This window comes from Vidua chalybeata, chromosome 17, assembly GCF_026979565.1.
Source record: "Vidua chalybeata isolate OUT-0048 chromosome 17, bVidCha1 merged haplotype, whole genome shotgun sequence".
Classification (NCBI taxonomy): Eukaryota; Metazoa; Chordata; class Aves; order Passeriformes; family Viduidae; genus Vidua; species Vidua chalybeata.
The window spans coordinates 11,914,165-11,929,750 of NC_071546.1; the positions used below are offsets into that span (position 1 = coordinate 11,914,165).

Consider the following 15,586-nt stretch of genomic DNA (forward strand, 5'->3'; position numbering starts at 1 on the left):
TGCAAACAAACAATTTATGTAATTTCATTCATTATCTTTTTCTCCTTCATTTTGTCTTATTCTTTCTTTTGCCTACAGGAAAATCTCCGAAGTGTTCAGATTGAGAATTTGCTGTCTCAGCTGTCTTTGCCTTTCCTGGTGCTTTGTGCTCTGAATTGGGTCACACACAATTTTACAGTGATACAGTTGTCCTTTCTTGTGAAAACCGTCCCTCCTCAACTTGGTTCCTCTGCATCTTCAGTCTGAACACTATGAAAGATGCACTAAAAGTAAAGCAGGATTGCTTTATGTAGCAAGAATTTCAGGCTGGAACATTCATAGTACTTTTCCTGAAATCTGCAAAACTATTGCTTCAAGTTCCCTAATTCTGAAGAATTTGAGCAGAAACTCAGTCTTCAAACCCCAGATATGACTCAGCCATTGTGTAATTGTTGTCTGTGGTAGTAGAGAAACTGATGTTAAATTATGCCCAACTTTAGTTACTGGACAAATACTGTTGCTGACTGAAGAGGAAAAACTTCTCTTGTAGCAGCTGGAAGTTTAAAGTTTATTATAATGAGAGGGGGCAGCATATCAGATGAAACTAACAATTGATAATAATGCTGTGACAGGAAGTGTACCATGATATTGTCATGGCTGTGACCCTCTAGTCCAGTCCATACCTCTGGCAGTGGCCAGTCCCACATGAAAAAGTTACAAGGAAGCCCTACAGCAGACAATCCTGGAATTATTATATGCTCAGAAGGGCCCATCTGTCCTAACCTCAGGCACGTAGAGGCTAACTTATACCCTCAAGCAGGAAATTTTTGTCTGTGATTTTTCCCTCTATAGAAAAATTTATGTACTAGCTTTTCAACTTGATCTCGCTCCCTCGGTTTTTCTAAGGTATTGAAGAGGTGTGAACACCGTATGTGATCTGCAGAGAGTGTCAGTGAGAAACGAGAAATGGTAAAAACTACTGAAAACAGCAGTGTGTGTTTGAAGTTTGACTCCTGTCTTACTTGCTTATTGCAAAGAGCAGACTGGAGAACCAGATGATACGTGTCAGAAAAACTAAGACCCTCATCACTTTACAACAAGAAATATTGCTGATTTCCCTCTGAATGTTTAAGAAGCTATTGCAAAATATGTCCAACATTGGCTGCTCCTCTAAAAGTCTGGGCACTATCCAGGAGCAGACTCAGCAGTGTCAGCATGGTAAGAGACAGGATTATCTCCAGGAAATTTAGACATGAGGAATCCTAGAAATCTCATGAGGTAAGCCAATCTCTAAGGAACTGAGATACACTAGCCAAAATGAAGATGTTCAGACAAGTTGTATAAGCTTTTAGTCAGTAGCTGAATTCCAATTTTTCATTTCCAAACTTTTGGAGAGTCACATAAACCTGTACTTCTTGCTAAAATGTGACCACTGCCATGCCTGTAAGACAAGAGGAAATAGCAGATACTCCATGGGCAAAAAGACATAAACCAAGAAAGTCTGGAAAGCATGGCAATGATCATAAGGGCTTCTACTGACACAGATCATCAGCTGTCTTAGAACTGCTAGACTCGGCTGGCTTTCCAATTCTTCCTTGCAGCTGGTGGGAATTTGGACAGCTGAGGATCTAGACAGGGACTGGGGCAGAAAAGCTGTGCAGCCTTTTAGCACTGAAGGTTTGTTTTGGAGTCCAGCACTGCCTGATGATCGCAGCCTGCGGTGCTGAGGGATGTGAATGTCCACGTAACATCAAACCCACGTGTTTGTGTGGCCTTTGGGTGGAAAGCATTCAGCCCTCCTTTATTAGTTGTGTCTTTAAAAAGGTACCTTTTGAGGCATCTTTGAGCAGAGGATAATTTGATTCTCTTGCTCCCCTTCAGAAAACTAATTTTAAATGAAGCCTCAGAAATGGAGAAAGCTCCCTACCTTCTTGCTTATAGACAGGGACTGTTTTCTTGAGAGATCAGATGACTAGAAGCTTTCACAATGTGCACGAAACAACTTATGACAGACTAGCAAGCTGCCCTGTGCCATCAGGGCAGCTGGCAGTGAGTCATTGCTTCTGGCCCTGTAATGCAGACCTTGCGTGTCTGGGAAATAATGCCCAGCCAAGTGTGATTGCAGCCTATTATTGAGGCTTTATTTGTGAAATTGGTATTCCTGAGGTCAAACATCTTTCTCTCCATTTTCACATAGTGCTTTTAGACAGCTTTCAATAATGATTCCATTATACCCCTACTATGAAGATACTTTATCTCCTATACAAATTGCTGGTTAATTACCGAGTTGTTTTTCACATCTGATGTGACTTTTGAGTAAGACAGTATGACATGGAGCCAGAGGCAACACTGACTACAGAAAAAATGGTGTTTCAGCTTTAAACTTAAAGTGAGTACAAAATTTCTGAAACAGACGAATGCAGCCCAAGAGTTACTGTAGGTAGTGAAATGCATTGTCTGGGAAGTGGAAATTATTTAAAAACAATGCTTTACCTGCAGGTCTTCAGGTGATGTGTTGTGTTGGCTTCCTTAAAATGTTTTAGATCCACCTTGTGTGGTAAGGAGGTGGAAAATTATTTTACTTGTAATGTCAACCAGTTCAGAATTGTTCTTTGGTTTATGTGCCTTATAATATCTTGACATAATGAATGGGGAATCTCAAACCTGGGAGCTGACGCTGAACAGGGGAGGATGAGGTGGTGTCCTTACTTTCACAGTGGGTTCTTAAGGTCAAGGACAGAGACCTGGGTACAGGGATATTTTAAAGTATCTTGGGATTACTGTCAGAGATAACTTATCTGTGCTGACTTTCTCCAGATGTTCTTATTTCTGTTGACTGCAGAAGGAATCTGCACAGTGGATACTGACTTTTAGATGGGACTAGTTAAGAGAAATTCCCTTATTCCCTGTCAAAAGACCACAGTACCTTGTGTAGCTGTATTTCAGTCACAGAAAATCCAATAAGCCAGTAAGAATATTAATGTGAGTCGAATCTCTAGGATTAAGTCCTGAATTTCTGTTGAGTCTGAATTCTTACTCTTACAAAAATGTCTTTTTCCTTAAAGGAACTGGACAGTTGTAGCAAGGTACTGGCAAACATTTTAGAAGAGCATGCTATGATAGTAACCTTGTAAAGAAATCTGACTTCCAGCACTTACCAACATCTCCTGCCAGAGAAAACTTGGCAGGTCTTCTAATTTGGTCAGTGAATGTTGCTACGAGGAATATTAATTTGAGATATTCATACCTCAGCAGAAAGCACCCTTGGTCCCTCAGCTGTGCACACTGGAAGGGAAATATTCAAATAAACAAAATAAACTCAGCATTTTGTATTTACAACAAAAAGAAAGGGACTCAGAAGGTCTCTTGCAGTGCTGGTAATTCTCAGATTTCTTTTTTCACATCTCACTGCATAGGTAGTAGTTTTTGTAAATGTACCAAGATTACTTTTACATCACTGAAACTCTTGTCTTTATCTGTTTTATACTGTTAGGAATTATGAAAGAATCAAGTTCTCAGGATTTGCCAGGGGAAGTTGGCACTGGTATCAATTAATATCTGTGAAGAAAGGTTTGTCATTTTGTTGTGGAAATTAAAGAAGGAGGCAATATAAATTCTTACCTCTGCATTAAAAAAAAAAAAAAAAAAAAAAAAAAAAAAAAACAAGAAACCAACCAACCAAAATCCAACAAACAAACAATAACAACAAAATAATTAAATCCAAATGTCTAAGTTATACCTCTTATGCAGAGAGGGATGATTTGCCATAAACAGTGACCTTATGATGTCCTAAAACCCTTTGCCAATTGCAATTAAATAAAATAAACCTCAAATAGAAGGAAAAACCTCCTAAAGCCTAAACCACAGAACACATTGTTCAGGGAAAGGTATTTCCTTCCATACTAAATGTCTCAGCCACCACCATTCTCAAGGATTTTTAAAGTTTTCAATATCTTTGCACCCAAAGAATTATCTTGCACTAATGTAACAATATGTAAGTTGTTGTTCCAAAAATCCTGGGCCCAACTCCAGATTCATCATGTGAACTTGAAAAAGCCAACATGCTTTGGAGTTACAAAAATAACACTGGATTATTTATTTATATAGCACCCATAAATTTACAGGTTGTTTTACACTCCAGAAATAAATTCTAGTCCCTGGAAGGGTAGTGCCACAATGAATTCTGGCTGTTGGGTTTAAATTAAAAGAAGAAAAACGCTAATAAATTCTCAGAATTAAAAAAGAAATTAAAAAAAAATCTCACTACCAATCTCTGCTATCCTCTGTATTTTAAGTATTTCTGCAGTGAAATAATTTAATTTCTAGCCTAAATAAAAGGCAGAGAAGAATTGCCCCAATACCTCCTAAAAAAAGCATTAAACTCACACCCTGGAAGCAGAGAACTGAACCATCTGTTGCTGGTTGTTGAATCCATGTCAAACTCGGCAGCATGTGAGAGTGACGTACAGTGCAGCGTACGGAACAGGGCATTTATTTTTGGTGACATCTGGATGCTTTTTATCTGCTACATAAACAAGGATTTTGGGGACAACAAACTCTTAATCATATGCACTTATCTCTACAAAACCACCATGGTGTTTGATCCTCTGGTTGCATATTTCTCTTCAAAAGCCCCACTCTGATGAGGGAGAAAGTTCTAAAAGGACATTGACTTTTTTACTTCCTTGATTCTTATTTCTCTTGCTAATTTTTTTAATGAGTTTGATAAGGTGGCCAACCCCACCCATCTTTTCCTTGGCTGACTAATTCACTTTGGGCTCAGCAACTTGTCCCTGATATCCATGATCAGTGTTCCTGCTGCCTGACATGGAACATGTTTACACTTTATGGTTAGAGCTCAACTATAAGAAAAAAAAAAAGAAAAAAAGAAGCTGAGTTGTATGAAATTTGGAGACTTGCTACTGCAGCATACCATGGTCATATTTAATCTTCTTACTGTTGACACCTGCTAAAAATTTACTGTTCCAGAGGGATTGGTGGTAGTTCTGTGCTGGCTTTATTGGCGTGACAGTGACAAAATTCCCGGGATTTCATTGGAGAAATTGGTAATAAGAGTTTCTCTTAGCTTTAAAATTGTACTTTGAGGTGGCCGAGGGTTGTGTGCTTTTGTTCTTTCTTTTCACAGTGGCATAATTACTGGTCATAGTCCATGTGAGAAATCAATGCAAGCACCTGCAGGCGAAGGAAGTGGTTTCCATACTCTGTATGGGAAATCTCAGAATAGCTCCTTTACTGTTATTCAGCTGTCACTTCACTTAGGTTTGAATTTACAGAAAAGTAAGAGACATCTGGTTCTTACTTTGAATTCTCCATGGGAAACACAATAGCAATAATTTCACTGAAGGAGGCTGTCTAGCAGTTACTAATGATGGGACTATTTTGGGTTTACTTAACTGTACAGTGTGTGCTTTTCTTCTGCAGGTAGTGATGTCTCAGATTTTGGTGTATATTTCTTATCCTGTCCAGACTTAAGTCTTGATTGAAGAATTAATCCAAAAAGCTCAAAGTACTGTGGGTTTTTTACACTTCAGTCAGGTTGCTTATGGACCTCAGCTAAAGACAGTAAAGGTACAAGTCAAATGGGTTTTTTCATTCATAATCATTAGGACCTGATTCTAGTTGTGGTCTCATGTGATTCTGCTGAAACAAGAAAGGAATTCTCTTTGTGGAGGAGTGAGTTGAAACCAGTTCTTCAGTCTCAGTCTGATATTTATGCTGGAAACACAGTTCCCCCCCCTCCTCACAGGACTTTGGTTTTGCCTGAATAAAAAAAATGAGTCAGGAGCCTTGGGAATTGGTCCAGTGGAATGACTGGGACTGACATTTGACGGTCAGTCTGACCTTTACTGGTTCTTCACGTTATTGCCATTAAATGGTTGCTCACAAGGCTCTGAACAGGGCCAGTCTCAAACCCCCTCCACTCTAAATCATTCTTTATTCTGTTCTTGGAAATGTTCTTTGCTTTGTTGATACCTGGTGTTTTGTTCTTGTATGAAAATAATGGTGATAAAAATCATACGATTCTGGGTTAAAACATTGTGTCAGACAAATTAGGTTCTGAATGGTTAGCAGGGAGAATTAGTACTTTGTGGTGCTGTCCTGGGCTATTAAATACTGAGAGAATGATGGACTTTGGATGGCTGATCTGTGTTGTCTTATTCTGCGTTCTTTGGGTAGCAGAAATCATAATGAAGAAATTATTCAAATTTCAAGACTTGTTTTAAATAGGCATTGACATCAATAATGAATTCTGTTGCTTGTGTGCTTACTATTGTATTTCGGAATTCACTAACTTAAATTGTGTGTGATTTTAGGAGTGGCAAGGTGTTAGATTTAAAATCCACTGGACTTTACATGGAGGTGGATCTTTGATCAAACTGGTCAGGTGTATAAATCCTGGAAATACATGACTACGTTAAAACAGGTTTGGTTTAGGAGCTACATACCATTAGTGCTTCTGCTATAGAAGATGTGGAGGCCCTAAAGTCTGTTATTGATAAAGAAATAAGAAGAAAAAGATAGCAAGGAGGGCTTAATATGTAGAAGATGTAGGCTCATTGTCACAGCAGACATGCCAGGGTCTGGCTCATCATTCTTGGCCACTTGTTTGATGTGTTCCTAAGCAGTGTGATGATGTGTATGTAAACATTGAACATCATCTACATACCTATTCTCTATTCAGTGGGAGGTCTCATATTGGCACTATTTTTTATTGAGCTTGTTAGAGCTAATGGTAATTCCTCCAGCAATGTGTAAAAATAAGTGAAATTATGTTTCAGTATGGAGCCGACATCTCTGGATGCCAAAACAGTTATTGTTTTGTGTGAGGAATCAGAGTGTGCCAAAAATTCTTTTTCTTCTCTTTTCTTCTCTGTTATTAAATCTCATTGAAAGCTAAAAAAAGTAAAATGTCGTGTCAAGAAGAATGATTGTTAATCTTGGATTTAAAAACTTCAACAGATCAGTGTCACGTTGCAAAAGGAAAAGCTATCTCTTAATCAAAATTATATCTGTTGGGAAGAACACTTTGCAGAGGAACTCCTGTAAATATATGGGACTGAATCTTGCTCCTCAAAGCTGTCCTGTGTAGTTTGCACTTTGCATCCATTCATCCAAAGAAACCCACAGGCAGAACAAAATGCTGGGATACCCAGTGGTAGGTGCCATGCAGGAAACAGCTGTTTCCCAACATTTGCCACCTCAAAAACAAGGAGAAAAACAGGCTGGAAAGAAAGAACTGTGTGTTTCACCACCAAAAAAAAAAAAAAAAAAAAGAAGGAAAGAAAAAAAAAAAAAAAAAAGAGCCCTTGTGAGTTATAAAGTTAGACCAAGTACAATGAGGGTAGAAATGGGGGAGGGCTGAGTCTCACCCCTGCTGTAGGACAGGGGTAGGGCTCCAGTGCTTTTCCCATCGAGCTCCAATGGATTTATTTGTGCTGCCTTCCCAAAGTGCCCTGTGCACTCAGGGACTTGCCAGTCTGGCCCCAGGGGTGTTGCCATGGGGTCTGTGCCTGACTCTCCAGGAGGGACAAGAGGATGGAGGCTCTCCAGCCAACAAGGAAAGGACCCCAATAAAAAGTACCTGATCATCAGGAACAGCTGAGTTCTCAACAGTATTTAAGGTAGAAATGTAAGCAAAATTTAATAGAGAGCAATGGGAGATATATTAGAGTTTTCTAAGGACTTCCTTTAGAACATGAACACTGTTCTGAGCAAATCATTCTGAGCCATTGCTACTCCCAGTTCTTCCTGCATTTCTTTTCTCCAACGCCTACTCTTTATTTTGTTAGAAAAGTAGAACTTAACTGTTAGGCCATTGTGTTCCTCAAAACGAGTCAATTCTGCTATCTCCAACAGAGTTCAGTTTGAGTTTAGTTTCTGACTAAGATGAAGTGCAATTAAAATGGGGAAAGTGGCACAGTGCTTAGTACTGTGTCTGCTAATTGCTGCTGTACTTTCATTTCTTGTGACAGCTCTCTATGATGCATTATCACTCTGGTGGGTTCCCCCCACCTTTATGAGCTTTTCCTTAGATTAATTTCTGAGTGTTGCTGCATATTGGTGTGCTGAGCACTTGGAACAATTTGCAACTATTAAGTCTAGTCCTGAGTTTGCTACTATTAAAGTTCATATTTGATCTTCTGCCTCTTGTAATCACAGGAGGAGATGTGGCTTTGTTGCTGTTTTCATGTTCCCCATGTCCTCCTCTCCTGTCTCTCCTCATGCCCTTCAAACAGATTGTTCCAGCCTGAGTGAATTGCAGAGTATGAGGTAGGAGGGATGCTATGGAGGTAAAACACAGGGAGAAAAGACTAAGAAAGCAAAGTTAAATATTAATTATTTCTATTGTGATTGGCATCATTTGTTTCAGTCACTGTTGCATTTCTGTTGCTCTTCTCAGAAAATTTTGCAACCCTTAAGTTGTCCCCAGACTTTCAGTATTTAAAATCAGTGTTGGAATTCTGAAATGTAAATACAAAATTAAAAAAAAATTAAAATGTGCTAAAATTCAGAATATTCAAACATGTGAGGACAGTGTGATCTGATTTTATATCTTTGTTATTTTGTTAGTGTTACAGCAAGAAGTGCCAATAGGTGTGCTGTGCTCCTGTGGAGTAAAACCAGTTCTTGCCTTTGGGATTTAATCAACATTCAGAAATAAAACAGACAAAATAGGTAAAATGGGGAGATTAGAGATTATGAAGATAATAATGACTAGTTCTTTAGATCAGCTAGAAAATCTGAAAATAGATCTTTTGAATCTCAATCTAGTATCTCAGTCACTTTTTTCTCTCCTCAGATTTTGTGTTAACCTTCTCTACATCTGCTCTCTTCTGAGCTAAAGAATCAAATAATCAGATGACAGTCTTGAGAGTTTATCCTCCTTGAAATTTATGGCCACACTTGCATTAGCTCCAGGAATTAAATCTGCTTTTTATGGGAAGAGCGGTAATCTCAGAATTTGGTTAGGAGAAAAATATTACTGAATGAAGCCATGAGCTGCAAGTCCCATCCCATGGGCAAGACCAGCTGTAGAACCAAAGGGTCTATGCCTCATTTTAGGAAGAAATACCAGACAAATTCTGGTGTGTCTCTGCTGATTTGTGTGCTTAGATTTGATTCTCCATTAATGATTCATTTGATAAGATGTCTGCCCACAGAAGTGCCTGGATCAAACAGTTATTCCTACACAGATCACAAATTGAAAAATGGAAGAAGCAGGTCTGTCAATGGTTAAATGACAAATTTGACAGTAGGCCATTCTTCCAAGAGTAAAATACTCCCAGAGAAATGAGTGGGCTCAAAGGGAGGCTGAGGCCATACACGATGCCAAGAGCTACACAGGGTTCTCATGTAAATATGTCCTTAATAGTTAGTCTTAATACTTCATTGATTGATAGGTCATAAACTTCTGACACTAAAAGTGCAGAGATAAGGAGACAAAAGGAGTTTCAGAAATGGAATGAAAGCCAGGAAAGTTTTCCAATTGTACAGATCTGTATTTCTCTTTGTTTGTAGTTCAAACTCTCGAGCTTGCCAGATTAGTGAATAAGAATCTTTTGTCCTTGTCCAGTAAATATCTTGATAAGATGTAGAAAGAGCAGGCACAGAAAGCTAATGCAGCTCCATGTTCACGTGTCCCTCTGCTGATAACAGAAGAAGGGCTGGGCTAACACAAACACGTGGTGTTAGGAGTTCAGTGACATGATCCTCTTCCAAAAGGAAATTCAAGACAGTCACATTCCATCAATTTTAATACATATCTGAGATATCAGTCATACACTGCTTGTAGGCAAGGATTAGAATGCAGAAGAAGCGAGTAGCTGTGCTGCCCCCACTGGATCTGAATCATGGAAATACAGGCTTTCCAGGGCCAAAATTCAGATAAAGAACTTGTGTTCCATTTAGGAGCCCACATAAATGTCCAGATTTTTAATAGAGTACATGCCAGTAAAGGCTGGCTTTATCAGACAACATGAATAATTTTTGGAAATTTGGCTCTCCCACAGGTCTTTGAAAGGGAGCTGATCCCATTTGAAAGATGTGTACGCAGACATTCATCAGGAAAAGCCCTTGGCACATGTGACTGATCAAATACATGCTAACACCACGGTGTGTTGTATGCTTTGTTTTTTGTTTGTGGCCTTGAGAAGGGATCTGCTCCCTCCACACCTCGCTGCCCATGCAGGGTGCCGAGCCCCGCACGCCGCTGTTCCCAAAATCCCGGCTCAGGAAGGAGCTCCACGGTGTGCAAGGGTCCCTGCAGCAGGGACATTTGGGCTGGATGTCAGCTCCCTTACCCTGTCAGAGCTGTTGCAACTGCATCAGCCTTTCAAGGTATTTAACCCAGCTCTATTTTCTCTCTCCATGAACTGGCAGTTTAAAAGAAAGGCTTTGTAAATATCGAATCTTTCCCAAGATATATTAATCTTTGATATCCAAGCAGCCTGAATCCTCACCTATTTTTTCAACCCTGTGTGTCTTTATTGTGTCTTCTTATATTTGCTAGTTGTAGGATTGTCTTCTTCCCCTTTTTTGCATCTCTTTTGGCTCCCCAGACATATTTCAGCAGAATCACAGTGTTTGTGCCTGTTTTGCACTCAGAAACTCCTATCTGCCCTCAGAAACTCATATCCAAAAAGTTTTCTCTCTCCCATGCTTCTTCCTATATGTTGTTTCCATCCTCTCTGGTGAGAGTATCCCTTTGTTTTGCTGATGTCAATGGATGTACAGGTAGTGCCACAGGATTCATCAAAGTATTTCACATGAAGTTAAAAAAAAAAGGGCAGGGACAGCAATAGCTGATGGGTGTAAGCTGGATCTTACATGATTTGCAGGTGTACTGCTCAGGCCAACCCACAAACCATAAATACAGCCAAGCTTCCTAAAACTTTGTGTTGGTTAAAAAGTGCTCCAAATTCTTCATGTTATTATGTAGGCTGTTGGGTTTTAATTCTTTTTTTTTTCCCAGGGTCTTTCTTTTCAGATCTTAAGTCTCCCTTCATGAAAGCACAAAGCTTTGCTCTTAGTTCCATATGTCTTTATAAGCCCACACCCTGAACACAAAATAGTGTTGAGGATCACTCCCTTGTCTTATCCTGCCAAATACAAACTTTAAAGAGGTTTGGGATATGGATGTTCTTTTGTCCTGCTCAGCAGACCCCTGACTGGGATAATATCCTTAGGGTTATGAAGTATTATTGAAAGGAAGCACAAGAACACTGTGCTCTAGTTCTGCATGTGGCTTTAATTATAGATTCTCCTGAATCCTTTTCATACCTGCTCTTAATTTTTTTTTTCTTGAAATTTCTTCCACTCCGTAATGATTCTCTTCAAATGAGTTTTAAAAATGCTATATAGGAACTAACTATACAAAATTAAGGAATCCTGATATTACCTTTCATCTTCTTGTTTCTAATTCAGCCTGACAAGCTGTGCAGGATAGCTTGAAGAACTGAGGCGTCTTCCTCATGAATGCACCTATAAATTAAAAGTGAAAGAGTTTGAGTTGCTTTTAATTATCTTACATCCAATGGCTGAATTTACACACCGAACAAAATCATCATCTTACAAACTAATGTTTGGGGAAAACATGCGTTTCAGAATTATTTTTTTTTGGTGCTTAGTAATAGCAGCATTTCATTTCTTTTAGATAAATATTTATACAAGCATGCACTGTAAACCAAGAAAGCCCAGGGTCTGAGGCCCTTCAGCAAAGAATCTCTCATTTTCTGTGATGATTTTTTTTTTCCCTGAGCTGTTTTATATGTATTAACCACTGAGGGAGTTAAGAACCTAAAAAGAAAATATTTTTGAATACTGGAAGGAGATCAGTTTCCTTTCCCTAGACATGATGTTACTCAGTGCAAACTACAGCCTTAAGTAAAAACAAAGTGTGCATTGAGAAATTCACTGCAGAACAGCTGCATTTTTGAGATGTTGTAGGCAGGGAAAGTTTCACCCCTGGACTCCCTTCAGGTGTCTCAGAAGTTTCTGGTGCCCTGGTGCTAAAAGGATATTAGAAAAATTCTGCTTAAAAATTGGATGCCAGAAAAGTCTTACTTTTAGAAAACACACCCTCCCCACACCCCCTTAAATTTTTATGTACTCTTTAAAAATCAAGTAATTGATCTGAAGATGAGGTAGGAACTCTGTCCTAGAAACTGGCCTGTGTCAGGAAGAAATCACTCTGTCTGATTTGGTTTTATATCTTTTTAATGATGGGACTCCATTAGGAGACCAATCCATTGTCCATAACAGTGCTTACTGCTGTATTCCAATCTACATTCCCCAAACAACCCATGTGCCTGCAGAACCTGCCTTTACAGGCATTTATTATGGTGGGTGCAGGGGCCAGATATTTCAGGACGAAGAAGGGTAGTTTCAAAAGATTCAGAAGAAGTTATGCCTCCAGCTGAAACTGGAGTAGATTACAAAGCAAACTGGTATTTTCAATATCACTTTTGGACAAGATAATTTGTCCAAAATGATGTGGGAAGCTGAGGCTAGAAACTAAGGAGTAATTTATTTGGCTTTAATGCTGTTGTACTAGATTTTATCAACCCCCCCTAAATCTAACATTACAGTTCCTCACCTGGCTATTTCAGCATTATTGAGGAGCTTATTCTTAGTCTTGTTCCTGAAACTAAACTTGTTTGCAGAGATAAAATGACTTGCTAAATAAAGCAAATTCAAAAGAGTTCCTATCCCCACCCAATTCAAGTGTAGTGCAGGAAAAATAAAGTGAAGTTCTAAAAACTTATTTTGCACTCATTAAAGAAATTTTCATTTGGTACAAAGTCATTGCACAGTCTTGTGGAAGACTGAGAGAAATAAGTACATGCAAAATGGCCTAAAATATCCACTGTAAAACTGTTAAACTAAGGGAATTGTGTAAAATTTGGTTGTTGTACTTGGCTGGCTTTACATGTACTTTTTTTCAGTTTTGATTTGAGTTGTGGTTTTGACTCTCTTTAGAACTGGGCCAGAACCACAGCTGTGGATCCAAATACCCACAAATCCTGGCCCAGATCTGAATTGTTCATGTTGAGTTCATTTCTGATTCAAAAGAACCCCCAAATTCTGGGCAAAATTCTATCAAAACCACTAAACTGCCCTGGCTGGAGTGCCAAGCCACAGTTCAGCCCAGGTTTGTTTGAAAATGACTAAAAACTGGTCACAGATTCTGTTGAATGTGATCCAAAATTGAATCATAGTATTTAGAAACTTCAGCAAACTGAGGCAGAACTCAGTGGTTGCAATAAAACCAAAATGGAGAGAGTATTGAGAGGTCTTAATTTCTTTTTGCGGACATTTCTTGCAGTTCAGCAAACCCATCCTGGGAACTGCACTGGTTCAGGGGAACTGGTAGTTCAGAGAACTTGTGTGCTCAGGAGTAGTTCTTAAAGAGCTGAAAGCAATGATGGAAATGTATCAGTTTCCTCTCTTATGCTTTTTCCATTTTTAGTGGAGTTGCTCTTGTTCTGTTCTGCCTTCTGCACAATTAAAATAAAAGCCTTTGAAGTGTCTGAATTTGCATATTTTATTTTTTTCCAGAGACTTTGTCACAGCCTCTTATGGAAGTGATAGCATTAAATTGGAGCAGCACAATGAATTCCAGGAAGTGAGTAATCTTCATTAAGCTTGTTTATTTGCAGGAGCTCCATTAAATTAAGAATGCTTATCAGGCTATGTCTGCACTGATGAAACCAGTTCTGCTGCTTGCCTTGAGGGATTGGTTCCCTACCTGACACCTCGGGGTCCTGGATTTTAATCACGTCCTTGGCAAACCCAGTAGATCATTAGTTCAAAACTGACATTTAACCTATAGTACAAGATCAGTCTTTATAGTAACTTTTACACATTCTGAGTTTTAAAGATTAAGAAATAGGGCTACAATGCAATGCATGACTTAAAACAGGTGAAGGGAAGCTTGGTTTTAAGATGTTTCTGTTGTGGTAAGGGCAGGTGTAGTTTTGGACTGATCCAGTCTGAGGTGTGAGTGCTGGCATGTTCTCTTAAAATCAGAAGCTAAAGAGAGAGATGAATCAATTCTGAATTGAACAAGTGGCAGAATTCCAGTCTAATACCTTGAAAAGAAGCTCATAAAACATGAAATAAAATTTAATTTCCCCCTATGTGTATTTAATGATGACTGTAAGTCAGTGGTGAGGTTCTTCTCCAAATTATTTAGGTAGAAATTTATACTTTTTTGAAATGCCAATGAAAATAATTTTGATGTGTTTGAATTCTTCTGCTCTGCAAGATAAATATTTGGAAATATTCACCCCTCTGAAAGGGTAATTGTTGGATACATGGTGAGTTGGATACACTATCAGCCACAGATAGGATGCCTCCAAAAAAAGGGCGCACCATAAAGACATTTGTGTTTTCACATAATTAACCCAATGGCATTTGGTTCCAGCAAAGCCATTCTGCTACATAATGACAAGAAAAATGAGATATTAGTGAAGGTCTGGGAAGAGATGAGTACACATCTGCTTGTATTTGCTTTCCTGGCATGACCCATCAGGTTGCTCTTTAGGACTAAAATTAAAAATGTAGAGAATTGAAGATTTTAATGAAAAAAAAACAAGCCCAAATTCTCATCTCTTCTCCTAATTGAAAATGTAGAGAGACATAATGGAGGGAAGCTGAACTTGTAAATGCTTTGGGTTTGTATTTCTGTTGCAGGAGCTGTGTGTTGCTCTTGTGTGTATGTATCAATTATAAATATATATCTGCTTTTGCAGTGACAGACTATTTTAAGGTGGCTCAAACAGTTATTGGTACCAAACTGCTTGATAATAAATGTCTGGGAAACTGTGATGACAGATCAAAGGATCAGCATTTTAGGTTTCCTTTCCTGGTGTATCTAGTTTAGATTGACTGTAAATAAAGTTCTAGTCAAGTTCCAAATGAGCAAGGCAGGGTCTTACAGGGTAGGGTAGCATTATCTTGGGAATCCTGCTGAAACATCCTTCTGGAGGGGGCTGATCTGTGAGAATTGTGCAGAGATTTGTAAGCCTTGATTTTTAGTGAAGATTGCCTAAAGCAATATTAATTGAATATGCATCTTTCTGATAAACATACTGTACTTCTGAAACTGTTGTCATCAACATGACAACAAATGAGTGTGGAAAAATCAAATCCTGGAGCAAAAGGCAGATTTGCTGATGAGAAACTCCACTGGGAAGTCTGGAGCTTGCCATCCCATTTGTAAACAACTGCACCCATGTGGACTCTGTTTGTGTGCAGGGGTGGTTGGGCTCTGCCTTTGTGTCACAGTGAAAGAGGGAAGAAGATGAAAAGTGATGGCAACAAAATGAATATGCAAAAAAGGAGGAATCTGATCCAGGGACAGGAGCCCGTGGGTTGGGGTTTAATGTTATGGATTAGTCTTTACAGTTTATTTCCTCTTTAGGATGTTTTCTTTTTTCCTTGCTTTTCTCATATGTGTGGTCTTCACTCAGCAGAGCTTGTGTCATCCTTTTTCATCTGGTTGTAAAGAAGTTTTTTGGCTACATATACCTTTGATACAAGGATCTTGAATGATATTTCTTTGGGGTTTCTGAACTACATGAAA

General features: G+C 38.8%; 1 protein-coding gene across 6 annotated transcripts in view; it reads left to right on the forward strand.

Moving 5' to 3' along the window:
* PMEPA1 (prostate transmembrane protein, androgen induced 1) overlaps positions 1-15,586 on the forward strand; it is a 273,819-nt gene that overhangs the window by 27,674 nt on the left and 230,559 nt on the right. For all 6 annotated transcript variants that reach the window (XR_008433885.1, XR_008433884.1, XR_008433883.1 and 3 more), the window contains exon 3: positions 13,558-13,624. The gene's annotated coding sequence lies outside the window, so the exon portion shown is untranslated. The remainder of the gene's footprint in view (positions 1-13,557; positions 13,625-15,586) is intronic.